The following is a 26,166-nucleotide window of genomic DNA, read 5'->3' on the forward strand; positions in this document are numbered from 1 at the left end:
GTAGCCTATCCCTTCTCCAGCAGGTATTCCCGACCCAGGAATCGAACTAAGATCTGCTGCATTGCTGGTGGATTCTTTTCCAGCTGAGCTACCAAGGAAGAGAGAGAAAGGAAGAGTTTAGATTGACCTTAAAAATCCTTCCTTTCAATACAATTATAGACTATTTTGACTATGCTATGACCACTAACGTAGACTTAGAAGTAGTTTGGTGCTTTAATGTAAATCACAAATGTTTATAAGGAAGGCTGTATTGCACAGTGGATAAAACACCATTCTGTTGATGGAGGGCTTGTGTCTAGGACTCCAGTTCCAGCTGTTTGACTAGAGGCTAGACTAATCTTTTTCCTTTTCTCATGTGAAAAAATGAGGATAATGTTGTTTTTTTTTTTTTCCTGCTGTGCGTGGTGCTTAGTTCATGTGAGGGTCAAGTGAGATAATGTATATGAAAGTACTTTGCAACTTGTTATTTCCATAATAGATTACAAGGTTGCCTGGTAGCAATGTGTTCAAATTCATTTCAGCTTTGAAGCAAAATTTATATTTTTTCAGCCTGTACTGGGCTGGGGCTTCCCAGGTGGCACCTGTGGTAAAGAACCTGCCTGCCAATGCAGGAGAAGTAAGAGACTTGGGTTCGATCCCTGGGTTGGGAAGAACCCTTGGAGGAGGACGTGGCAACCCATTCCAGTATTCTTGCCTGGAAAATCCCATGTATAGAGGAGCCTGGCAGGCTGCAGTCCTTAGGGTTGCACAGAGTTGGACATGACTGAAATGACTTAGCACTTCAGTCTTGGGCTGACTTGAAGCAAAAGAATTGCTTGATTTTTTTAAAATTTATTTTTTATTGAGGTATTTTTGAATTATAATGTGTTAATTACTGCTGTACAGCAAAGTGACTCAGTTATATATATATATATATATATACATACACATATACACACATTCTTTTTCATTTTCTTTTCCATTATGATTTATCACAGGGTATTGAATATAGTTCCCCATGCTATACAGTTGGAAGAATTACTTGATTTTAAAGAGTATCTCTCAAATATTTCAACATTTGATTTTATCTGAAGCCATTGTGCTCTTTTATACAGAATAATGGACAAAGTGATGATGGCCCGATGATCTGATATACCTCAAAGACATACCGAGCCAGACAGGATCCAGAGGACACCTAAACTGATCCAGAGGGTCAAGAGAGTCCTTTGTGAGGGATGATAAAAGAATTAGGGCTTTTCATTCTGGGAAGACCCAGGCTGAGAGGGGAATATAATTGAAATTTATAAAATAATGAAAACCATAGGATAAAAATATGAACTTAAAAAATCCCAGAGCGCAAGAACTAGGGACAACTTTATCATTTTAAAGAAATAATTTTAGGGAGAAGTAAAAATAGCACTTCCTTCCATAGAAATAGTGAGTATATGGAACTTCATACTCTAAAGGTTGGCCAGGACCAAACCAACTAGTATAAGATAAAGACATATTGTTGGAGGGTAGAGTCATAGGAGATTATAAAATGAAATTAAAACCATTGGGTAAATCTTTCTAATCTTGGAGGATGACAACATGGAGACTGACCATTAAGCTTTCCTGTGCCTATCTGGCATTTTGTCCAAATCAGGGTTCTTGAGTGAATATGCCAGAGAGGACAGAGCACACACTGAGTTCAGAGGGCATGGTTGCAAGTTTTCCCTCCTTGACCTTAGGGACTTACTTCTTTATAATGTACCCCGGTTTCCTCAAGTGGGGAAAAAAAGGTAATGTCAGCATTAAAACCTGCCTAACTATTGTGAGAGATTCAAATGAAGGCCTGTTTCTGGAAGTGTTTATTTATTTATTTAAAAATATTTATCTATTTGACTGTTTCAGGTCTTAGCCACAGTATGCAGAATCTTCACTGTGGTCCATGGACTCTCTAGTTTTGACATATGGACTCTCTAATTGTGGCATGGTGGTTCTGGGGCAACTTGGGTCTAGTGTGTGTGGGCTCAATTGTTGTGGTGCCTGGGCTCAGTTGCTCTGCAGCATGTGGGATCTTAGTTCCCTGAGCTGGGATCAAACCTGCATCTCCTGCATTGCAAGGTGGATTCTTAACCACTGGATCACTAGGGAGGTCCCTGGAAGTGGTTTATAATTGATAAGCAGAAGTTATCTATATGAACTTAAGAACTTCTGCTTTTATTGTAGCATTTCTAGTTTTCTGCCCACTGGGTGGTTTGACCTTCATCTTGCCTTGCCTGATCCTGGTTGGCCTCCTTGGGGAGCAGTATTTCCCAGTTCAGAGCAAAGGAAAGGGCTGAGGGCTGGGAACAATCCTGCATCCTCTCAGGAGGTGGAGAGAATGCAGATATATCTTCTCTCATCCCCCTTTCCTCCCTGGGAAGATGAAGAAGTAAAAGCTAAGGAGAAATTTGCAAGCATCTCTTCTCCTTTATATGTTTTGAGTGATAAAATGTCACCTAAAAAGCCAGTCTCTGGATAGCTTTGAGGGTTCTTTCGAATCTTGAGAAAACTTCAAAAGGCCAATATAGGGGCCAGATGAGAAAAACCACGGGGACTGGTTTCTCGTAGGTTTAGGATTTAAGGGAGAGAGAAAAAATAGGACTCAAATTTCCTTTAAAGATGGTCATTGCAGTTCACTCTGACCGGAAAGCTGATGGACATCTGGAGGGAGAGAGCATGTCTTGTTTGGAGGGTCATCTTAATTTTGGGTGTGTCCCTTGGGAATCTGACTTAGAGCAGGTAAGGCAACAGTAGGAAGATACACTGATAACAAATAACTTATCTCCTTCATAGCAAATATGGACTGCTTCACCGGGCTTCCAAGCATTCCACCATCCACCCTCCCCTGACCTCATTTCCTGTGAGGTATAGTGGGAAGGGAATGGCCGACGAGTCAGGCAGCCCTAGATTTGAATTTTGGCTTCACCACGAATTATCTGAGTATGTCTTAGTCTCCAATTCATAAAATGGTGATAATAGAAACTCCACTTATCTCTGAGTTGCAGTGAGGAGCAAGTGAGATTATATTTGTGGAGCACTTAGCATAGTGCCTGGCACATCATAGTCCCTAAATCAATGTCAACTTTTGTCACTATCCACCAGTACCCTGGACTCTAAGGAAACCGATCGCTGGAGACTGCAGCTGTGTGAAAGCAGGGGCCAGGATGCACTTTGCTCCCTCTTGCGTCTGTGCTGCACACACAGTGCCCGAAGAAACACATCTTTTCACTCCAAGAAACTGTCATTCCCTTCAGTGTACGTTGTGTCCATTCTGAGCTCAGCTGAAGTCTTGTTTGCTCAGTGAAACCAGCTTATATTGACCTTGCCTCCTGGTACCTCTCATGGCACACAATTCAGCTCTCAGGTAGCCAAGGATTTGCACAGTTGCTTTGTTGCCAGGTGGCTCAGGGGTAAAGAACCCACCTGCCAATGCCAGAGATACAAGAGTTGTGGATTCAATCCCTATGTTGGGAAGATCATCTAGAGGAGGGCATGGCAACCCACTCTGGTATTCTTGCCTGGAAAATCCCATGGACAGAGGAGCCTGATGGGCTACAGTCCAAGGGATCGCAAAGAGCTGGACATGCACTTGTTGTATTGTATGTGGTAGAGTTATCTTTTCAACATTTAGGGGGTTAGAGACCCAGCCTGGGAGTAAATTCCTTAGACTCAGGACCTGTCTCTGATACTCTTTCCCCTGCATGGGACCCAGGGGTGGAAAGTGACCATCATATCACAGACCTGAGGGGAACTGTCTGTTCTTAGGTGCTTCTTTCGACACATGACACAGTGGGATGCTTTGCAGAAACCTCTCACTCTGAGGTCCTGGGACACAGAGTCTGTGGCACTTAGAGCTTCCTCATTCCTGGTTTCTTTGAGTTGAAGGGACAGCTGTGCAAAGGATGTTATATTTTTGCTGATTTGTCTCAAAAAACACAAAGCAACATTCAGAATATCTTTCTCATAAGACCAGCATTCACATATCAATTGGAGCCACCTTTGTAACATAAGGTGATAGCTTAAAACATTCCCCTTCTTTTCCTTTTGTTCTGAAACTGCAAAAGCCAGTGGTAGAAGCTAGGAACCAGGTCCACTGAGTTTCTTTCTCCCTTTCTTCTCTGAAGAAAAGATCAAGGGTAGTATGTTTTTGAAGGGAGAGCAGGCATGGGGAAGTGACACACACACCTGGATGTCTCCTGCTGTTAGTTTCTGCTCCAGTCTCAAGTCCACTTTCTAATGTAGATTCCAGGGCACGCTTCTCAGTTCTCATGGAGCCAGGGACCACTGTGACCCACCAGGGACCCCTCCCTGCAAGTCAACGTCAATAACCCATTGAATAACTATTCAATAACCTGTTGAATAGTTCCCTTTTGACTTGAGCTTGTAACATTTCTGATTTTTTTTTTCATTTTTTTTCCTGTCCTTTTCTTTAAAGGTTATATTTTTAAGTTAAAAATAAGCACAAGGAGACCTTGTGATCCTCTTCTCACTGACCCAGATATTTTAAGTGCTGGAGGACTGACTGCAGCATCTCATCTGGGGATATGGGTTGGCTCTTAGGAGCCAATTATCTAAATGTAATAATAAAATATTAATCCTATTTCCGACACATACAGTCCTCTCCATTTTTCCCTGTACCTATCCTACCCTATTCATTCTTCAGTGTGTTGTAGAAAAAGCCATGGACTTGAGATTAAAAGATTTGGATCAACTCCTGACTTGAAAGTTACAAACTGCCTGATCTTGGGAGAGTCACGACGTTGTATCTGGGAACCTTGGTTTTCTTGCCTGCGAAAGAGAGACATTGATCATCTCATGGAATGAGAATCGGGGGCTTAGGGTCCAGCCTGGTGACTGGGGTACACAGAACAGCCTCCAAAGAAATACTTACCAAACTCCAGAAAGTCCCATTTGAGTAATCCTGAAATCATGAATCCCTCCTATTTTTGGGTTTCTGTGTTATTGAGTCTATCTGCGCCATACAAGTTAACAATTAACTAACACTGACTTTAAAACGTGGCTCTAGTTTCTTCACATCCCCAGTTGGTGGATGGATAGGTTCTTTGCAGAGCTGTGCTGTGCATTTTTTTCCCCCTTGTGTCATTGTTACAATAATAGGCACTTAATCCTTGATCATTGACTGATGGAGTACATTACTTTTTCAACTAAATTTGGGTCCTTAGCACAACACAGGTTATTTTCCTCATCTTTATCGCTCCTTCACTGCTTGCTGCTAATAGTGAGGTAGCAGGAAATCTTTGAGGCTTTCATTATCTTGTCACTTTGTAGCTTCTCATCAAATATATGCTCTATGTATATTCAAAGATACTGCTGACCTGCCATGAACACAAAATTGAATTGTTTATCCACTAGGAGGATGGATTTTCCATGAATTGGCTTTGGTTTCACACTTAGGCAGGGTTAAGGAGGGTCCACTGAGCTGGACGTGTGCCTGGTGAGGCTGCCCATTCCCCTGTTCTGACCCTGAAGTCTACAAAGGAGGCCTGCAGCTGACCCTCTTAGGCGATGATAGGCGAGCAGTGAATTTAATAGAAGCCCCAAGAGCCTGTGCTCTTTGGATAAGAACACTATTCCGGCTGTAACATCACCCCCATGGATTGCCTCTTATGGGTTGAACTGTGTCCTTCTCCTCCCTTCAAAAGGCATGTTGAAACCCTAGAGAAATAGAGACTTCATCAGTTCAGTTCAGTCGCTCAGTTGTGCCTGACTCTTTGCGACTCCATGGACTGCAGCACACCAGGCTTCCCTGTCCATCACCAACTCCCAGACCTTGCTCAAACTCATGCCCATTGAGTCAGTGATGCCATCCAACCATCTCATTCTCTGTCTTCCCCTTCTCCTCCCACCTTCAATCTATCCCAGCATCAGGGTCTTTTCCAATGAGTCAGTTTTTCGCATAGGTGGCCAAAGTATTGGAGCTTCAGCATCAGTCATTCCAATGAATATTCAGGACTGATTTCCTTTAGGTTTGACTGGTTTGATCCCCTTTCAGTTCAAGGGACTCTCCTGTATCTTCTCCAGCACCACAGTTCAAAAGCATCAATTTTTGGTGCTTAGCTTTCTTTATAGTCCAGCTCTCACATCCATACATGACTACTGGAAAAGCCATAGCTTTGACTAGATGGACGTTTGCTGGCAAAGTAATGTTTCTGTTTTTTAATATGCTGTCTAGATTTGTCAAAGCTTTTCTTCCTAGGAGCAAGCGTCTTTTAATTTCATGGCTGCAGTCACCATCTGCAGTGATTTGGAGCCCAAGAAAATAAAAGTCTGTCATAGATATAATCTTCTAGATATAGATATAGTCTTCATAGATATAATCAAGATGAGGTCATACTGGATTAGTGCACGTGTATTAAGTTGCTTCAGTCCTGTCTGACTCTTTGTGACTCCATGAACTGGCTCCTATGTCTATGGAATTCTCCAGGCAAGAATACTGGAGTGGGTTGCCGTGCCCTCCTCCAGGGGATCTTCCTGATCCAGGGATCGAACCCTCATCTTTTATGTATCCTGCACTGGCAGGTGGATTCTTTACCACTAGCGCCACCTGGGAAGCCCACACTGATTACAGTGGACTCTAATCCAATGCTGGTATCTTTTTATTTATTTATTTAGAAATAATTTTTCTTTTTTTTTGGCCCTGCTGTGCGGCTTGTTTTCTGACTGGGGATTGAACCTGGGCTCTTGGCAGTGAAAGGACCTAAACTAACCACAGAACCACCGGCAAATTCCCCAGTGACTGATGTCTTTATAAGTAGAGAGGGACTTGGACATACACAGAGGGAATACAGTCATGTAAAGATGGAGTCAGACATTGGGGTGATGCAGCCATAAGCCAAGGGATGCCAAGGATTGCTTGGAGTCATCAGAAGCAAGGACGAGGCAGGAAGGATTCCCCTGGTGGGGCCTTCAGAGGGAGCATGGTTCTGCTGATTTTCGACTTCCAGCTCCCTATGGGAGAATAGGTTCTGTTGTTTGTGGTAATTTGTTATGGAAGCCCTAGGAAATGAATCCACTGCCTGAGTGTCTAAAGAAAATGCAAAAGAGAAGTTCTAATTAGAATCGATTACCCATCTTCCCTGAAAGGCGTTGGTACTAATCCGTCATGCCTTCCCTTGTCATTACTTCAATGTAAGACTCCCAGGCCCCCTTCCTTACATATCTTTGTACGTCTCCTTATTTGACTCCCATCATCCTGACTCCCCAACCCTCTCCTATGTCCTCAGCCTTTTCTCTGGATGTCCTACTCACCTTTTTGCTTGGATACCTGACTCGCTCTTGGGGATGAGGGGACACCCCTCAGTTGTCTCAGGACCTGATGATGGGATTGGTGTCTGTTTTGCTCCTCATGGCCACTCCCAGACCTGTTTGAAAGACGGGCCCTTGAATCTCCATAAACCTCCATATTGTAGTCCTCCACCAACCTGCTGTCACACCCTCATCCAGTGATGCTTCAACCCCTGCCGGCTCACTTCCACCCTCATCTGTCCTCACTCTTGGTGGATGGCCCACTTAGATCAGTCAGCCCCAGTGCTGGCTGCACTCTAAAATTAATCAAGAAGCTTAAAAAAAACCCACAGGCACCAGTCCCCCTCCCCCCAGTCGATTGAACTGGAATCTTTGGGGGTGGAGGTCTGTGTAGTTTTTAAGAGGTCCCAGTCATTGTAGCATGTGAAGGTTTGAGACCATCAGTAGAGGTGATCCAAGTATTATTCTGGCTTCTCGGATCCTTAAACTTCCTTACTTTCATCCTTTTTCCCCTCTCAGACACCCACTCAGTAACACTGGTGTTTGTCATTCTAGTACCTGTCCCCACTCAAAAATGTTGGTTTCTGGCATTTCACTGTGGCTGCCACTTCCTCACTTCCAGCTCACTCCCTTTAGAACCCCGATTCCAACCATCCTCTGACCTCGCCAGGTCCACCAGTGTGAGTCCCAATGTGAGTCCATGGCCCAGCTCAACTCCGCTGCCTCGCTACCCTTCTGCTGCCTGCACCTGGCAGACCCCAGGATCTGATGACCCTCTACTCACCTGTTCATGTCTGCATCCAAGCAACAGGTCTCCGAAAGTGACTGAATGAAAACACACAGCCCCTGACTGTTCTTAATTTTATGAACACAGGACTCAAGTGGATTTGGCAGTGCTACCTCATCCTTAGTTCGTTCATTTCCCTTTTCTTTGAGAAGCTCTTTTACACCTTCCCTCTCCAGACCAGCTCACGGCAGGAGCCTTTTCACACCTCCAATAGGTCCATCTTGTTCCTGCCTCATGACGTGTAATTACAGTTCACTGTTTCCATTCTTTCTCCACATCTTGCCTGGAGCACCCCTCACTGAATTGTCTCTCCTCAGGGAAGTATTCTTGGACTCTAAAGGAGCCCATCTCAACCCTGACACTCTCTATTCTCCATCTCTTTCTTATTTTATTTAGGGCACTGACTGCTGTCTGTTTTACTACATGATGGATTGATTTTTGTTTGCTTGTCTGCCTCCCTTATCAGCATGTAGACTTCATGAAGACAGTTTGCTTCTGGTTTGCCTAGGTCACTGGGTACAGAGCCCGGCACATACTAAGCTCTCCAGTCAAGGAATACATGAATAAATGAATGAACAGTAATAACAAAAGGATCTATGTTGTCTCTTTTTTAGTTTGAAAAATTTTTATTGGAGTATATTTGGTTTACAATGTTGTGTTAGTTTCAGGTGTACAGCAAAGTGAATCAGTTACACATACACACATATCACTCTTCTTTTAGATTCTTTTCCCATGTAAGTCATTACAGAATATTGAATAGAGTTCCCTGTGTTATACAATAGGTTCTTATTAGTTTTCTATTTTATGCATAGTAGTGTATACATATCAATCCCAATCTCATAATTTATTCTCCCCGCCCCCATTGCCTGGTAACCACGTTTGTTTTCTCCATCTTTGTGTTGTGTGTCTTTGAACTGCTGACTTGGGGGGCAGTATAAACAATGATTAAACATTTGTAGGCCTGGATTCAAAGTCTGGGTTATCCTTGCTGGCTGTGGGACTTTTGAGCAAACTGCTCATTCTCTGAGTTTTAGTTTTCTCATTTGTAAAGAAAGGAGCAGATCTTCTGTGTCAGTGACACATGGAGACATGGGTATATGGGGAGGGTGGCACGCCGGGAGAAGGCATGGGAGCTCCCTGTGCCTTCCTACACACCTCGTTCTGTGCGTCTCTCCTATCTGGCTATTACCAAAAGTTCACCCGCTACCCCCTAAAAAATCAAGGTGGATCATGGACCTAACTGTGAAAGCTGAAACTGTGAAGCTTCTAGAAGAAAACATTGGAGAATATATTCATAACTCTGGGGCAGGCAAAGATTTCTTTCATGAGATCCCCAAAGCACTAACTTTAAAAGAAAGAAAAATTGATAAATTGGCTGCTGCTACTGCTAAGTCACTTCAGTCGTGTCTGACTCTGTGTGACCCCATAGACGGAAGCCCACCAGGCTCCCCCGTCCCTGGGATTCTCCAGGCAAGAACACTGGAGTGGGTTGCCATTTCTTTCTCCAATGTGTGAAAGTGAAAAGTGAAAGTGAAGTCGCTCAGTCGTGTCCGACCCTTAGCGACCCCACGGACTGCAGCCTACCAGGCTCCTCCATCTATGGGATTTTCTAGGCAAGAGTACTGGAGTGGCTTGCCATTGCCTTCTCTGTGATAAATTGGACTTTATCAAAATTAAAAGTTTCTGCTTATTAAAAGACAGTTAAGAAGGAGGAGGGATAAATTAGGAGCTTGGAGTTATATATATTTGTATGTATCTGAATCACTTAGCTGTACACCAGAAACTAACACAGCATAGTAAATCAACATAGTAAATCACAGCATAGTAAATATACAACATAGTAAATCTCAACTAACACAACATAGTAAATTAATTATACTTCAATAAAAAAAGACCTTAAAAAAAAGACAGTTAAATGGAAAGGCAAACCATAGACTGGGAGAAAATATTCCTAATAAATATCTCCAACAAAGGACTCAGATCCAGAATTAGAACTCCTATGAATCAATAATAAAAAGGAAAAAAAAAAAAGCTTAAAATGGGCAAAAAAAAAAAAAGAAGAACAATAATAGGAACTACTCCTTAAGGCAGCTGCATGGATCATGTAAAATTAATCTAAATGCTTTTAGCTGTAATAATTTAATATCTATTCACAACAACCCCTGAGGGAGTTACTATTAACACCATTTTACAGATAAGAAAACTGAGGCCCAGAGCTATTCAGTGACTTACCTGGTATCATTGGGGCTAGAGAGTGGTAGAGCCAGGACCTCAGCTTGGTAGAGTGGCTTTAGAGCCCACACACATAACCATTGCACTATACTGCCTCTGCTCAAAAACCCTTTACTTAATCTCTCCTGGGAAGTTTAAGATGTTTTCCCTTCTCATAACTTCGCCTTGGACATGAGTTTGAGCAAACTCCAGGAGATAGTGAAGGACAGGGAAGCCTGGCGTGCTGTAGTTCCTGGGGTTCCGAAGACTCAGACATGACTTAGCGACTGAACGACAGCAACTTAGCCTTATGGTGGGTAAACACGGAGACTTGACTATCGTTATAAGTAATTTAATTTAAGGGATGGAGCTTAAAATTCTTTCAAGAGGAAACATTTGTGCATATTGTGTTCTGCTGTCTGTTTTGGTTCACCAACATCCGAGTTAATTCCTTGAATCTGCCAGTGAAACTGTGAAGTAGGTGCCTATGAGAAAGTATGCCTTTGGGAATATAGCAGTCAGTGCGTTTTCTCCTTTTTATTCAGTTGTTTAGTTACATATACTGAGGTCTATACCTTTTCAATTTACTAGAGATGTCTGAGCCGAGGAAAATGCTAGTTTTTGAAAATATGTATGTATACTTTTTGCATATTTTCCTAATGTGTCTCTTTTTAAGTGAGGGAATTTGTGGAAAATGAGACTGCTAGATTGTCTTTGGATCAGGGTCACAAGTCCCATGTAAACTAAGGCCCAGTATCGTCCATAATAGCCTGAGCAGTAGAAGTGTTCTCAAACAAGAAACCTCGTACTTTGAATATTCTTTCCTATCTCTTTTTGCATTGATTCTTTTTCTTATAATTCTTGAAATTACCTTAGGTTTATTTTTCCCTCCTGATCTCTTGTAGCTGACATCACACATTCGGCATTTATTTACATCTGCTTTTTACAGATTTCTGTTTGTATCCTTCATTTGTCTAGGTGAGTGATTATTAACAAGATAATAGAGCCTAAACTAATCATAAGACAAGATGGCAAATGCAGGTCGTATTTACATATTCTTTGCGTAAACCATATGCAGAGTACAGCATGAGGAATGCTGGGCTGGAAGAAGCAGAAGCTGGAATCAAGATTGCTGGGAGAAATATCAATAACCTCAGATATGCAGATGACACCACCCTTATGGCAGAAAGTGAAGAGGAACTCAAAAGCCTCTTGATGAAAATGAAAGAGGAGAGTGAAAAAGTTGGCTTGAAGCTCAACATTCAGAAAACGAAGATCATGGCATCTGGTCCCATCACTTCATGGGAAATAGATGGAGAAACAGTGGAAACAGTGTCAGACTTTATTTCTTTGGGCTCCAAAATCACTGCAGATGCTGATTGCAGCCATGAAATTAAAAGACGCTTACTCCTTGGAAGGAAAGTTATGACCAACCTAGTTAGCATATTAAAAAGCAGAGACATTACTTTGCCAACTAAGGTCCGTCTAGTCAAGGCTATGGTTTTTCCAGTGGTCTATATGGATGTGAGAGTTGGACTATAAAGAAAGCTGAGTGCCGAAGAATTGATGCTTTTGAACTGTGGTGTTGGAGAAGACTCTTGAGAGTCCCTTGGACTGCAAGGAGATCCAACCAGTCCATTCTTAAGGAAATCAGTCCTGGGTGTTCATTGGAAGGACTGATGCTAAAGCTGAAACTCCAGTACTTTGGCCACTTCATGCGACGAGTTGATTCACTGGAGAAGACTCTGATGCGGGGAGGGATTGGGGGCAGGAGGAGAAGGGGATGACAGAGAATGAGATGGCTGGATGGCATCACCGCCTCGATGGACATGAGTTTGAGTGAACTCCGGGAGTTGGTGATGGACAGGGAGGCCTGGCGTGCTGTGATTCATGGGGTCGCAAAGAGTCAGACACGACTGAGCGACTGAACTGAACTGAAGGAGGTGTTTTTTTCATATAAAGCAAGAATATGGTAATTATGGGCATCTTTTCTAGTTATGACAAATCAGGTTATGTATGATCTATTCTTAATATTTGCAGCACAGTGTTGTGAGATGATCTCTGAGAGCCAGAGCCCTAAGTTCTACTGTGTGACCTTGGGCAAGTTATTTAACCTCTCTCATCTCTAATCATTTCTATCCAAAATGATGAGGTGAATTCAACATTCTTTTAGATTAAAGTTTTTTGGTCTCTACTTTGGATCATTTTTGTAACTGAAAGTAAGGAACAACATTTATTTTTAGAAAGTTATTTTCAAAATATTTCTATAATTATTTTATCTAAATCAGGTCATTTTCTCATTTAAGTTTAAAATTGAGAGCTTCCCCCATTCCAGAGTAGTGAATATATACACACAATATATGCTTTCTGATTCATACACACATCTACTTAGTACATAATCTTTATGGTGATGGGACATCTTGAATTTTCTATGATTGTACCAATTAAAAAAAAAAAAACTCTGTGGTGTTTCCATATAAGTAATTTTACATCCAAGTACATTCATATAACTCATTTCATTTTAATTCAGAAAATGTGGCCAGTGAATGCACAGTGACCTTGCCTGTAGTTTAATTATGTAAAATACATTTGTTGTTTGGTCACTGATCAATAAGAGCTTATTTCTCAGTTTCTGGCTTTGTTGCTGAAAGCAGGGATTGAATGGTCAATTCCAACTCCCTTTTCCTCAGTTGGCATTTTCCCAAATGATTCCTGAGTCACCCCTAGAGGAACAGTCTGAGGTAGTATGGGTTACAGGTCTGTCACAGCTCTGTGTGTGCACATTCCATAAAGCGCCCCTCCCCCTGTACCACACATCATGGGAAGGTGTGAAGATATAACCCCCCTCTGCCAGCCATCTCAATGGAGAGGAGGGCCATGTGAGGTCTGGGCTACAATAGTGTTTTACATTTCTATTTGGCATGGCTTGTCTGCTCCAGATAAGCGCAAGAACATCTTCAGAATTCTTGAGTGTATTTGGAACATGAAGGAAAAAACCCAAATCTATTTAAGATTCAGCAGAGGGCCTCAGAAACAGAAGAGCTCAGGCAAGTTAACACTTGTCAATAATTTCTACATAACAGAAGCAGTTTTATTGTTTGTGCTGATTATATAAAGAAACTTTTTTTGGAGAAAGATTGAAATACATGTAAAATTATAGAGAATAAAATAAAAATCATCTGGAAGCCCACAACTCTAAGATACCTAATTAACACTTGTTAATTTCCGCACACTTCTCAAGTATACATGCCATTCACATACAGATACTTTTATATACTTGGGATGTAATAAATGCTGTTTATTGTGAAGCCTTTAAAAAAATCACATCCATCCCTGGTCGTTGCCCTTGTATTGCCTCCTCCTCAAACAAAGCAAGTATTATTAACTTCTGGGTATATATCTTTTGTATACTTTTATCTATATAGATACACAGTTATATATAACCACATATTATCATATATATGCATATATAATAGCATATGGGATAATATTATACTTTTCACTCAATTATATGTCAAAGAAACCCCAAACAGAATAACATTATACCTTTTTTATTTTGGCTTATTAATGTTTCATAGAAACCCCTTCAAATCAACTGGTATATCTCTAATTCCTTATTTGTCATTAGATATCTGAATATTCCACAACTTAAATGTCTCATAATCCATTAGAATATCTCTCTATTTATAAGCATTTACTTTTTCAGTTTTCTGCCATTCCAAGCTCATAATTTTTTTCAGCTCAGGCTCATAATTTTTTAACTTTCTAAAATCTATGATGCTGTCTACAAATCTAAATTTTACTTTTTTCACTTGAATTTTTTTGGTCAGTTATTAACTTGCTGTCATGATTGTTTAGAAAGTCATCATAATATTTAGGTTTCTTTTGGAATTCTCATTTAGATACATGAAAGGGTCCACAATTTCTTTCTGTAATTCTTTTATAAAAGAGGTAGTGACCTCTTTTACCCAGACCTTCTCAATATGGTGGTCAGATCATGTTTCCAGCCTCAGGATCTACATGCAAATAATTCCGTCAGGAAACTGTTGCTGAAGCAGAAAGGTTCTGGGAAGCTGACGTGGCATCACAGCTTACAGTGTCTGCCAGCTGTGAGGAACAGCAGGCTGTCATGTTGGGATATAGCAGAAGCAGCAGCAGCAACTCCTGATTTAGGGGCAAAAGATGTAAGTACTCACTTTCACCATTAACCAATTAACACAAAGCAAACCCAAAATGAAGAATGCTAAGAGGGAATACAGTTCCCACTAGAGACCCCTTTAGAAGATTCATTCGAGAAACATTTGGTCTTAACCAGAGTAGAAAGTTTTCAAGCCGGCACATGGTTTTCAGCAGAAGGGGAAACTCACAGGGTCTTGTTTGAAAAAAACAAGCTTAACTGTGGCTAACGCCCCTTTCAAGTCCTAACTCCTTCAAGGAGCTGCATACGCTGGCAGGGGCTGTCCCCTGTGGGATAGAGTGCATTGCTAATGTGCAAAAAAGACATGTGATTTCAGCAAACATAAAAATTTTAGGCAGGTTTGGTTATGGGAAGATCAAAGGAGGCTTAGCACTTATAGTGTTTGAGGGAAGGAGAGAGCCTGTTAAATATTTAAGGTGGATTCAAACCAGTGAAAGCTGTTAGAGGCAGCAGTGGAAACTTCTATTCTCAAGCTATATAGATGACCAGGGGCGTGGGGCCTGCCAACCCAATGACAAATGAATCCCTGGCACGGATCCTTACCTTGAGCTGCTGTTCCCGAGACTGCCACCCTGGAAATCGTGTCTGGAGTTTCTGGTATTTTCAGAGTTTCTAAACCATATGTTTATGTGTTGGTTGTTTTTTTTTTTTTTTTCTGTTGAGATCTTTTACTCTGGTATTCAGTTCTTTATAAAACCTCACAAAGGATCAGCAGTGGTCTGCCCTAAGTGTGGTTAACTTTACTAACAGGTATTTTCTGATGGTTACCTCTATGCTGGGGGCACCTAAGTGAACAAGATGAAAGAGGTCTCTGGTCCAATAATGTTTGCTGCCCAGCAGGAAAAACAGATGTTATGAGAAGAGGGATGAACAGTGGGTGGGGAGTCAGGAGACCTGAATTCTGGGCAAACCATATGGCACTCTGGGCTGCAGTTTCTGTACTATAAAATGAATGGGTGGGAGGGATAACTCTGCCAGTAATTGATTCCTTATCCACTGTTTTCCCCTTGCTGAACAGCTTTTTACCCAGCATTGGATTTGCTCCATGTCTTATTTGGGAATGAGTACTTTATTTATGAAATAGATTTCACATGTCATCAACCAGGCTTTATCAAATTGTGATTTTATTTTTTTAAATAATTTTATTTATTTGTTTTTGGCTGTGCTGGGTCGTTTTTGCTGCATGGGCTTTCTCTAGCTGCAGCAAGCGGGGGCTACTCTCTGGGTGTGTTGCATCGGCTTCTCATGGTGGTGGCTTCTCTTGATGCGGAGCAGGGGCTCTAGGGTGTGCCGGCTCCACAGTTGTGGCTCCTGGGCCCTAGAGCAGAGACTCAACAGCTGGGGTACACAGGCTCAGTTGTTCTGCAGCATGTGACATCTTCCTGGATCAGGGATCAAACCCGTGTTTCCTGCATTGGCAGGCGAATTCTTTACCACTGAGCCACTGCTGCTGCTGCTGCTAAGTCACTTCAGTCGTGTCCGACTCTGTGTGACCCCATAGACGGAAGCCCACCAGGCTCCCCCATCCCTGGGATTCTCCAGGCAAGAACACTGGAGTGGGTTGCCATTTCCTTCTCCAACTGAGCCACTAGGGAAGCCCAAATTGTGATTTTCTGTGACCTAAACTTGAAGGATCTTTTTTGGATGGGTGCACATGTAGTATGATATTGGTAGGAGGAAAGATTGTTTCTGAAAAAGATGTCTTCAAGGTAGCGATTCCACACAGACTCATCTTAAATATCTATTTCCAAATGGTTACTGATTGGAACTTTTCTAACTGCTGCTGATTTTTGAGGAGCAAAGACACGAGAGCCTGGCACTAAGGAAAATGAAATTTCTTAAAATAGGTGTGACCCACAGGCTACAGCTTTACAGATATTAAATTGAATCAAGAATAAGTCAGGCTGTGTTTCCAATAGAATAGGAAAACAAACAAACAAAAAAAAACCTACCACAAGTGACTGTGTCTTACGTCTTCAGCTTCCTGAAACCCAGCACTATCAGCTCAGTCATTTTTAGCTTTGGAAATTGTGGGCATCTCATTAACATGTTTTAATAGAATCTGAAGGATAAGATCAATTTCTTTAACATAATTAGTATGCATATTTCCCCCATCAGCCTTGCCTAGCACCCACCTGGGCATTTATATGTCCCTTGCTGCCTCCAGCCCTTCTCAATGGCACAAGTGTACTTCCTGACCCGAGTAATCCCTTCTCCCGGGCTATGAGCTCCATCCCTCTATGGCCTCCTAAGGGACCACATCCATCACTCGTTTCCCTTGTTCCTGCATCTCTTTAGCTTCTCTTTTACATTGGCTTTCCACTCCACCATAGGAAAAAACATGTTCAAGTGTCTCCCATTTTATATCAACTAAGCAGCCAGCCAATAAACCACCCTCTTTAATGTTCTACCCCTTTTCTTACCATTCCATGAACTCTATGGAATCCCGTGGATACTTTCAAGTTCCTACATTAACTTGATCTCTTACTGTTTTTATTCTCTTTACCTCTTCCTATGTCTTGATGCCTCGGTTTCCTTGATGCTGTTTCAACTCTGCCTTCTTAGTCTTCATGAACTTCTCTTTCTTTGCCTTTTACCTTTAATCCTTCATCTTATTTTTTATTTTAAAGTCTGTGCTGTTCCTTGACAATGTCATTCATGTCCATGGTTTTCATTATGACTTGTGTGCTGATAACACATAAATCAACACATATACAAATCTTCAGGCAAGAAGCAACATATAAACAAATAAATACCACCCACCACACATTTGAGTCCCTGCAGACTTTTCTCAGGAGCTCGTGACTTATATTCACTGTCCAAGACAAGTATATTGGTATATACACTCCCCTGAAAGGGCATTATCTTCCTGTCTAATTGAATATGGTGTGTCACCAGAGTCTGTCCAGCTGGGCCTCCCCTCCATGCCTTTGAACTTACTGATTCCTCTTCTGGAACCACCCCCATGCCTCAATTCACCCAATTAAGTCCTAATTATCCAATAAGGTTTAATGAGTTTTTTCCTTCCTCCTAGGAAGATTTGCTTGAGCTGGTTGCCCTTCTGTGATAATATAAGAAGCTATGTAACATTTATCACTTTTATCTAAGGTGATTATTTTGTTTGCCTTTCCAGTTAATAGTGAAAACCTAAAAAGCAGAACTATATCCTTATTCCTGTGTCCCTAATGTCTACAACAGCATGAGGCACATACTAGTTATCCAAGAAACTATTATAGACTGAATGAATGGTGGACCGATGGCTGCCCACAGCTCCGGGTTGCTATTCTGTCATCTCAGTCAATCCAGTGGGAAGACTTATTTCCCACCAGTTCAAGCATAAGCTCTGGGAGCACGCTTTGTGGACATGTCCCTGGCCATGTGCTAACTGCCAAATGAATCACTTCAGGACTCTGTCATGTGTGAAGTTTGTGTCCATTCTTAGAACAGGGATGGGATCAGTCCTATCCATGCTATATAAACTGAGGGGGCAGGGAAGCTCATCATAGAAAAACTAATGATTTATTACCAGAAGCTGGAGGCAAGGAGGCAGGCAGGCAGTAGTAGCACATGTCTGCCACATTGTGTGCAAACAATCTGGATGCTAGGGACAGCTGGGGCTACGCTCTGCTCTGCATGCTGGCAGAGACAGCTAGGACAGTCTCTTTAGTTTCAGCCCTCATCACTGCTGTCTTTATCCACTCAAGCTGCTATGATATGATACCATAGCCTGGCTAGCTTATAGACTCCAGCAATTTATTTCTCCTGGTTTTGGAGGCTGTCAATCCGAAGGCCGAGGTGCTGGCAGGTTCAGTGTATGGGGAGGGCTTGCTTCCTGGTTCATAAATAGCCATCTTCTCACTTCTCACATCTTCTCACCTGTGTCTTCACAAGGGGCATGGGATCTCTCTGGGGTCTCTTTTATAAGGACACTAATTCCATTTATGAGGACTCTGCTCTCCTGACCTAATCACCCCTCCTCCAAAGTCTCCACAAATACATCAGTCTGGGGATTAGGTTTCAACACACAAATTTTGGAGGGATACAAAAATTCAGTCTTAGCAACTCTTTTTTGCATTCTAGGCTCCAGCTACACTGGATGTAAAACCTACTGATGATGAGCTAAATGCGCAGGTCCTCCTTCACCTCTGAGCCCTTATCATATCCATCCTCTTGCTGGGAACACCTACTCTCTTGCTCTCCCTTCCCTTCTTCCAGGCTCACAGACTCACATCCTTCCTGGATGCGAGTCTCCCTTCATGCGGTCTTCACTGAGACATCTTTCTTTGCTGGGAAGACTTCTCTGACTAGGTTTGGCACCTCTGGTGTGTGCTCCGTCTGTTTCTTACTGCCATCCTCTCCTAGCACTGATCGCTGGAGTTGCCTGTTATCTTGTCTGCGGTAAACTCCAAGAGGATAAGAACAGACTCACCTTGATCACTTCTTGTGGCCTGCATTTAACACCTAAGACAGTGCGTGGCACATAGTAGGCACTCAGTAAATACATGATAAATGAAGTACTCAGCTTCTCACCCATTTCTTGGTTATTAAATAGGAACTGGGACATTTTTTGGGTTTCTTCCACATAGTCCTTGGACTTAGCAGTGTTATTAGAGAAACTGTGGAGAGCCAGCTCATACAGGAGAAAATATTCTTATTACAATGAATAATGAATCATATGTGTCTAAAACAGTATTTACTGAATGAAGGAAATAATTTTCAAAAATTCTCCCAGGGTGAGGTCATGTACCCCAGTCAGGTTCATTCAGTGACATCATCCATCTAATGAATGTCATTTGGACCAGCACCTAGGACATGGTGTCACAGTGTCACGATGTCACGGATCATAGAGAGTATTCATCCTTAGTGAAAAAGGAAGTATTCTTAGGAGGTTTGTACAGAAGCTATGTCACAGAAGCAATGTTGAACAAGGCAGTAAGTATTTTCTCAGCATGCAGAGAATCTATAATATTCATATATGGACGGCTCCCAGAAAATAATGAACTTTGGCCATCTCCCTTTCTATGACTACAGACATTTATTCTTAGAAAAGAAACTTCTCCATCAGCTTGTCGTGTCCTTCAGTGTCCTCCAGAAACTGAGCTTTGTTTTTTGGCATCATAAGCTGCTCCTATGGAAATTGTCCTGATGTGCTAAATTCAGCATTAGAACAGCACTCCTGGGGATCTTGGCTTTATCTGCAGTCACTTATTCCAGGCCGAGAGAGCAAGAATGTGAGTGCCGCTAAAATACGTGTACGCACTCATGCTGTGCACACATGGGCTATTTCTGTATGTGGAACAGTGGGCAGAGGAATAGAACCAGCAAAATGGCATGCACCTTTACTGACTGACAAATGAGAGGAGGAGGAAATGCAGAAGTTAATCTTTGAGTTTCTATTTTTATGAATATATATTCCTATATATATGTCAAGTTCAATGAGCCTATTTACAGTGACTGATTACTTTGAAGTTTATGGAATGGGTATTTAAATAATTGCAATTTTGTATTAAATATGCTTGCATGCATGCTAAATTGCTTCAGTTGTGTCTGACTCTTTGCCACCCCATAGACTGTAGCCCGCCAGACTTCTCTGTCCATGGCATTCTCCAGGCAAGAATACTAGAGTGGATTGCCATGTCCTCCTCCAGAGGATCTTCCCAAATCAGGGATCACACCTGTGTCTCATGTCTCCTGCATTGGCAGGTGGATTCATTACCACTACACCACCTGGGAAGCCCTGTATTAAATATATCACATGGTTTTTACTAACCAGTATGCTTTTCTGAACAAAGCCTTGACTAGAAGTTCTGTAATTGATTTTTTGCCACTTGATGACTGATACTGACACTGCATGAGTTTGGTGAAATCTCTTACCTTTTCTGGATTCACTTTCATTGCCCCTAAATGGACAAACTCTGCCAATACCACTGGGTGATATAAATAAAGAACCAAGGATGCCTGTCTCGGGGGAAGACAAGCTATGAATGCAGTGGATTATGATGATGAGAGAGAGATCAGGAGAAAAATTAAAAGCAATAGCCCAAGATTAGATTTGAAGCCAATAATAAAGACCAGCTAAGATAAAAGTTGGAGAAGGCAATGGCACCCCACTCCAGTACTCTTGCCTGGAAAATCCCATGGACGGAGGAGCCTGGTAGGCTGCAGTCCATGGGGTCGCAAAGAGTCAGACACGACTGAGTGACGTCACTTTCACTTTTCACTTTCATGCATTGGAGAAGGAAATGACAACCCACTCCAGTGTTCTTGCCTGGAGAATCCCAGGGATGGTGGAGCCTGGTGGGCTGCCATCTATGGGGTCGCACAGAGTTGGACACGACTGAAGTGACTTAGCAGCATCAGCAGCAGCAAGATAAAAGTTATGAACTACTATGATAAGAGAACCTAAGAACTTACACCCTGAACAGCCCAGAAGGGAACTCTCCTGCTATGATCTTTTACACAACAACACTGGCAACAGGCACTGGTGAACACTTCCTATGTGCAGGCACCGTGCCAAGTGCTTATCCTAGCTTGTGCATTCATCTGGCATCAAATATTCATTGAGCACCTTCTACATGCTGTGAACAGTACACTGTCTTACTCATCCTACCACAACCTTGTGAAGATATCCATTGTTATACAATCACTTAACAAATAAGAACACTCAGGTTAAGTAACCTACTTGAAGTCTTACAGTTAGTCAGGGGAGGCTCTGGGACTCAAATCCAATTCACACTGTAAAGCCTGAGCCCTTAACTATCATATTGTATCTTACTCATGAGCTTTGCCTACAGTTTAGATTGTCACACCTTTAACAGCAGGTAAGGAACCTGGAATACAGAGAGGGAGAGATTTATGGCAAACCTCTATTTAACAGGCACTGTGTTTTGCCATATATGATTTCAGTCTATCTGCATCACAGCCCTGTGAGGTACTTTTTCAGTGCAGTTCAGTTCAGTCGCTCAGTCGTGTCCGACTCTTTACGACCCCATTTCCTGCTGCACTCCAGGCTTCCCTGTCCATCACCAACTCCCAGAGTTTACTCAAACTCATGTCCATTTAGTCGCTGATGCCATCCAACCATCTCATCCTCTGTCGTCCCCTTCTTCTCTCGCCTTTAATCTTTCCCAGTATCAGGGTCTTTTCAAATGAGTCAGTTCTTTGCATCAGGTGGCCAAAGTATTGGAGTTTCAGCTTTAACACCAGATCTGCCAATGAATATTCAGGACTTATGGACAGGGAGGCCTGGCGTGCTGCGGTTCATGGGGTTGCAAAGAGTTGAACACGACTGAGTGGCTGAACTGAACTGAACTGATTTCCTTTAGGATGGACTGGTTGGATCTCTTTGCAGTCCAAGGGACTCTCAAGAGTCTCCTCTAACACCACAGTTCAAAAGCATCAGTTCTTTGGCGCTCAGCTTTCTTTATAGTACAATTCTCACATCCAGACATGACTACTGGAAAAATCATAGCCTTGATTAGACAGACATTTTTTGTCAAAGTAATGTCTCTGCTTTTTATTATGCTGTCTAGGTTGGTCATAGCTTTTCTTCCAAGGAGTAAGTGTCTTTTAATTTCATGGCTGCAGTCACCATCTGCAGTGATTTTGGAGCCCAACAAAATAAAGTCTGTCATTGTTTCCACTGTTTCCCCATCTATTTCCCATGAAGTGATGGGACCAAATACCATGATCTTAGTTTTCTGAATGTTGAGCTTTAAGCCAACTTTTTCACTCTCCTCTTTCACTTTCATCAAGAGGCTCTTCAGTTCTTTGCTTTCTGCCATAAGGGTGGTGTCATCTGCATGTCTGAGTTGATTGATATTTCTCTCGGCAATTACAACTTGATTGATTCCAGCTTGTGCTTCATCCAGCCCATCTTTCCTCATGACGTACTCTGCATATAAATTAAATAAACAGGATGACAATCTACAGCTTTGACATACTCCTTTCCCTATTTGGAACCAGTCTGTTGTTCCATGTCCAGTTCTAACTGTTGCTTCCTGACCTGCATACAGATTTCTCAAGAGGCAGGTGAGGTGGTCTCGTATTCCCCTTTCTTGAAGAATTCTCCACAGTTTATTGTGATCCACACAGTCAAAGGCTTTGGCATAGTCAATAAAGCAGAAATAGATGTTTTTCTGGAACTCTCTTGCTTTTTTGATGATCCAGTGGATGTTGGCAATTTGATCTCTGGTTCTTTTGCCTTTTCTAAAACCACCTTAAACATCTGGAAGTTCATGGTTCATGTACTGCTGAAGCCTGGCTTGGAGAATTTTGAGCATTACTTTACTAGCGTGTGAGATGAGTGCAATTGTGTGGTAGTTTGAGCATTCTTTGACATTGCCTTTCTTTGGTACTTTTTAGACTTTATTTTAAAAATGAGGAGACTGGGGCTGATAAAGTTGGAATGATGGTTTACCAAAGGCACATGGCTGAGAAGTGGCGATGTTAAAACTAAATCCAGATTTCAATTCCTATTTCCTTTCTCCTGTGCCTTTGCTGCTTCCCAAAGTGACTGAGGGAAGGGAATTGCACAAGGAAACATGGATGGGGTTGGGGCTGTGAAACCTGGAGAGAAGAAGCAGGCTAAGTGGCATGACATTTCCCTCATTTGAAGAGTTTAAGTGAGTTTGAGTCAAGTATGTGTGTTACCAGCAAGGAAGAGTATCTTTATTTTTGAAAATATTTATTTATTTGGCTGCATCAGCTCTTAGTTGCACAGGCTCAGTAGTTGCAGACTGCGGCCTTAGTTGACCTGTGGCATGTGGGATCTTAGTTCCCCAACCAGAGATTGAACCCACGTTCTGTATTGGAAGGCAGATTTTTAACCACTGGACCACCAGGGAAGCCCAAAGGGAGACTATCTGAACTCTAAAATATTGAGGTGTGTTTCCATAAGGAGTCTGAGGACTTACCAACTGGAGAACGAACACTTCCTGCCCAAGGTAAAGCAAGAGAGTCACTGGCCGCCTAGGTACTCTACCGAGTCTTATGTAAGAGAGGATTTTTATCCAGCAGTGGAAAGCTTGGAGTGCTACAGGTCTGGAAATCAAAGAGCTGTATGCCTTGGCCTGAGTCTCTCTGGCTTAGACACTGCATCACCTGCATGGATGGATTCCTTCCAGAGATTCTTCCCAGCTCATCAGTTATGTGTCCAAATGTCTGCTCTTGTTCAAATGTGTCTCTCAAACATTTCCATCAAATGGCAGGGAGTGACTCCTCGGGATGCAAGGTATGTGTGTGTGAACACGTGTCTGTGTGGGATGTGTGTGTACCTGTCTCAGTGCAAGTATAACATTTTTTTGAAGTTTTTCATGTTTTGTTGTAAAAAGTAATACAGATTTGAGTTTTATTCCATTATATTCCATATTATAATATTTTTGTTTGTTAAAAATTAAGGTGATATTTTAATTTGCTTATAAAAGAAAATTAATGCTGATCCTGTGGCATCCTGACAGTGGCTACAAGTTGTCCAGTTTGAGAAGCATAGGATTGCATCATCATGAAGTTTCTAATTCTGATGTTCTTACCATAACCCATTGTTTTATGTCATATGTAGTTGTGTCACATAGTCTCTCAATTTTTCCCTGATCTCATGGTTCAGTGGGGACACCGGGTTAAATGTGGAGGAGGAGCTGTGGATTTCAGAGCAGTAATGGATAACCAATTAATTCCTGACTGATGACTTGTACGGAATACTTCCTGAGCCCTTGATAGCATTTTCAGGGAAATGGTAACAGTTAACATTTATTGAGCATTTAGTATATGTTACGTTTGTAGTTTTTTAATCTAAAAATGTACCCTGAAATTATAGCTCTCTGAAAAAGGTTCTGTTATTATTGTTACCATCTTATAGAGCAAGAAAAGGAGATATAGAATAACTTGCCCAAGTTCACGCAGCTAGCAGATAGTGGACCTGAAATTCACACTCAGTTTTATCCTGCCTATTTCCAGTTGGCTTTGGGGGCTTGGAGGACTCTCCCAGCATTTATAGCCTTTTATTTCATTTAGCAGGTGCATGAGTCATCTTTGCCTGATGGAAGCTTGATGTGGGGTTAAAAGTCAGAGCAGTATCCATCTGCCACCCCACTCATCCAGGTTCAGGGGCATCGATAAAAAGGGAAGGGTGAGGAGAGGAGAGAGTGAGGCCCCTCTCCTTCACTTCTAGGGTAAAAGCAACAGTCCCAGGATTGGCATGGGTAGCGCATGGTGCCTGTGCCAGGTTAATTGTCTCTGGCCCTTATACCGGGTTTTTCTGGCACGTGTCCTTGCTGATAATGGAACTGCTGACAGGCATGTGCTGCTATGCCTCTCCCCTGCCACCAACCCTCCTGAAGAAGGAGCTTAAACCCTCGGTTGCCAATCCCTGGCTGAGACCATGAACTCCGTTATCTCCAAGGCAGGCTCCAGGGGCTGACTTTGCTGGAGTCTACAGGCTGCTCTGCGCTAAACCTTCCCCTCCCCACCCCGCCCCTGACTCCTTCCTGGAGCCAGAGCTATGAGATGCTAGCTGACTAAAAAGCCCTTCATTGTATCAGATGTTTTTGGAAAGTCTGGGGTAGGCATTATCCAGTCATTCCCCTTTAACTGAAGTTTTACATTTTGAATCATGATTGAATATTTTTCTTTCGCTGTCTTATTGGAGAGGCCTCTTATGTATTTCTAGGCACCTCACTTAAACAAGGTATGCAGAGAATTTGTGTTTCTGCCTCATTTATGCCCTATATGGCACCCCTTCAGCCACTCTTCAGTCAGTCCCCTTAACTCACTGCCGTAACATTCCCTTTTACTTTCCCTAGGAACTCTCTATCAGAGTTTAATTCTATGCTCAGGCTGGGAAAACTACTGGATACAGTCTGCAGCCGAGACTGTTGCTGCTACACATTTCAGAGGTCCATTTGTTTACAGATACAGTCTCTATTGTGCTTTTGCACACACCAGATGCTGTGCTAGGCTCGGTGGTCAGAGCATGGACAAAACCTCGATGCTCAGTATCCTAACGGAGCTTCAAATCCATCTAAGGGTCCAGTAACAGCTGCATTTCCTGCCTACTGGTTCCTCTGAGGACATGTTCCTGGTTAAAGCCCACTCCTGTTTTCCACATTGGCCAACCCAAACCATCGCCACATTTCTCAAGTTTATCACTAAAAGCTCACTTTGATCTCTAGCAGTCTACTCTGCAGAGAAGTCTCAGTACCCAGTCCCTTTTTGAACAGACTTGGCTCCATCCAAGCCCATCTTCACTGCCTTTATCTCTTTCTTGGAGGAAGAAATGCCCTTTCTTTCAGTTCAGTTCAGTTCAGTTGCTCAGTTGTGTCCGACTCTCCGTGACCCCATGAATCACAGCACGCCAGGCCCTTTCTTTAAGCTAGGCTTAACTTTTACTTCTATACTTCCATGTGATCAGCCTCTTTTGAGATTTAGCCCTTCAGTAATTGTATTTAGTTTCTGTATCTCCAATCTGCATATGAATCAGCATATAACCTTTTTCATCTTGTCCATGCTAAGCCAGTTCTTCAATCTTGAGTGCTTCATAGTAGTCCTGGCTATTGTTTCCTCTTCTTCATACCCAGGCTTCTCAAAGGAATAATTCTTACTGTCTCCCTTTACTTACTTTCCATTTGCAGCACAAGTGATTTCTGTGTCTAATTCCTCACACCATTGACTATAGTTCCAAGGAAATAGTTGATGTCGTGAT

The 26,166-nt window shown here is 42.3% G+C and overlaps 1 protein-coding gene across 1 annotated transcript in view; it reads left to right on the forward strand.

Moving 5' to 3' along the window:
* Positions 1 to 14,381: 14,381 nt before the first annotated feature.
* Positions 14,382 to 26,166, forward strand: part of SEC16B (SEC16 homolog B, endoplasmic reticulum export factor) — a 67,043-nt gene continuing 55,258 nt past the window's right edge. Inside the window, exon 1 of the mRNA XM_088845313.1 lies at positions 14,382 to 14,454. The gene's annotated coding sequence lies outside the window, so the exon portion shown is untranslated. The remainder of the gene's footprint in view (positions 14,455 to 26,166) is intronic.

This window comes from Moschus berezovskii, chromosome 17, assembly GCF_049115385.1.
Source record: "Moschus berezovskii isolate FMDL1 chromosome 17, NW_MosBer_1.0, whole genome shotgun sequence".
Lineage (NCBI taxonomy): Eukaryota > Metazoa > Chordata > Mammalia > Artiodactyla > Moschidae > Moschus > Moschus berezovskii.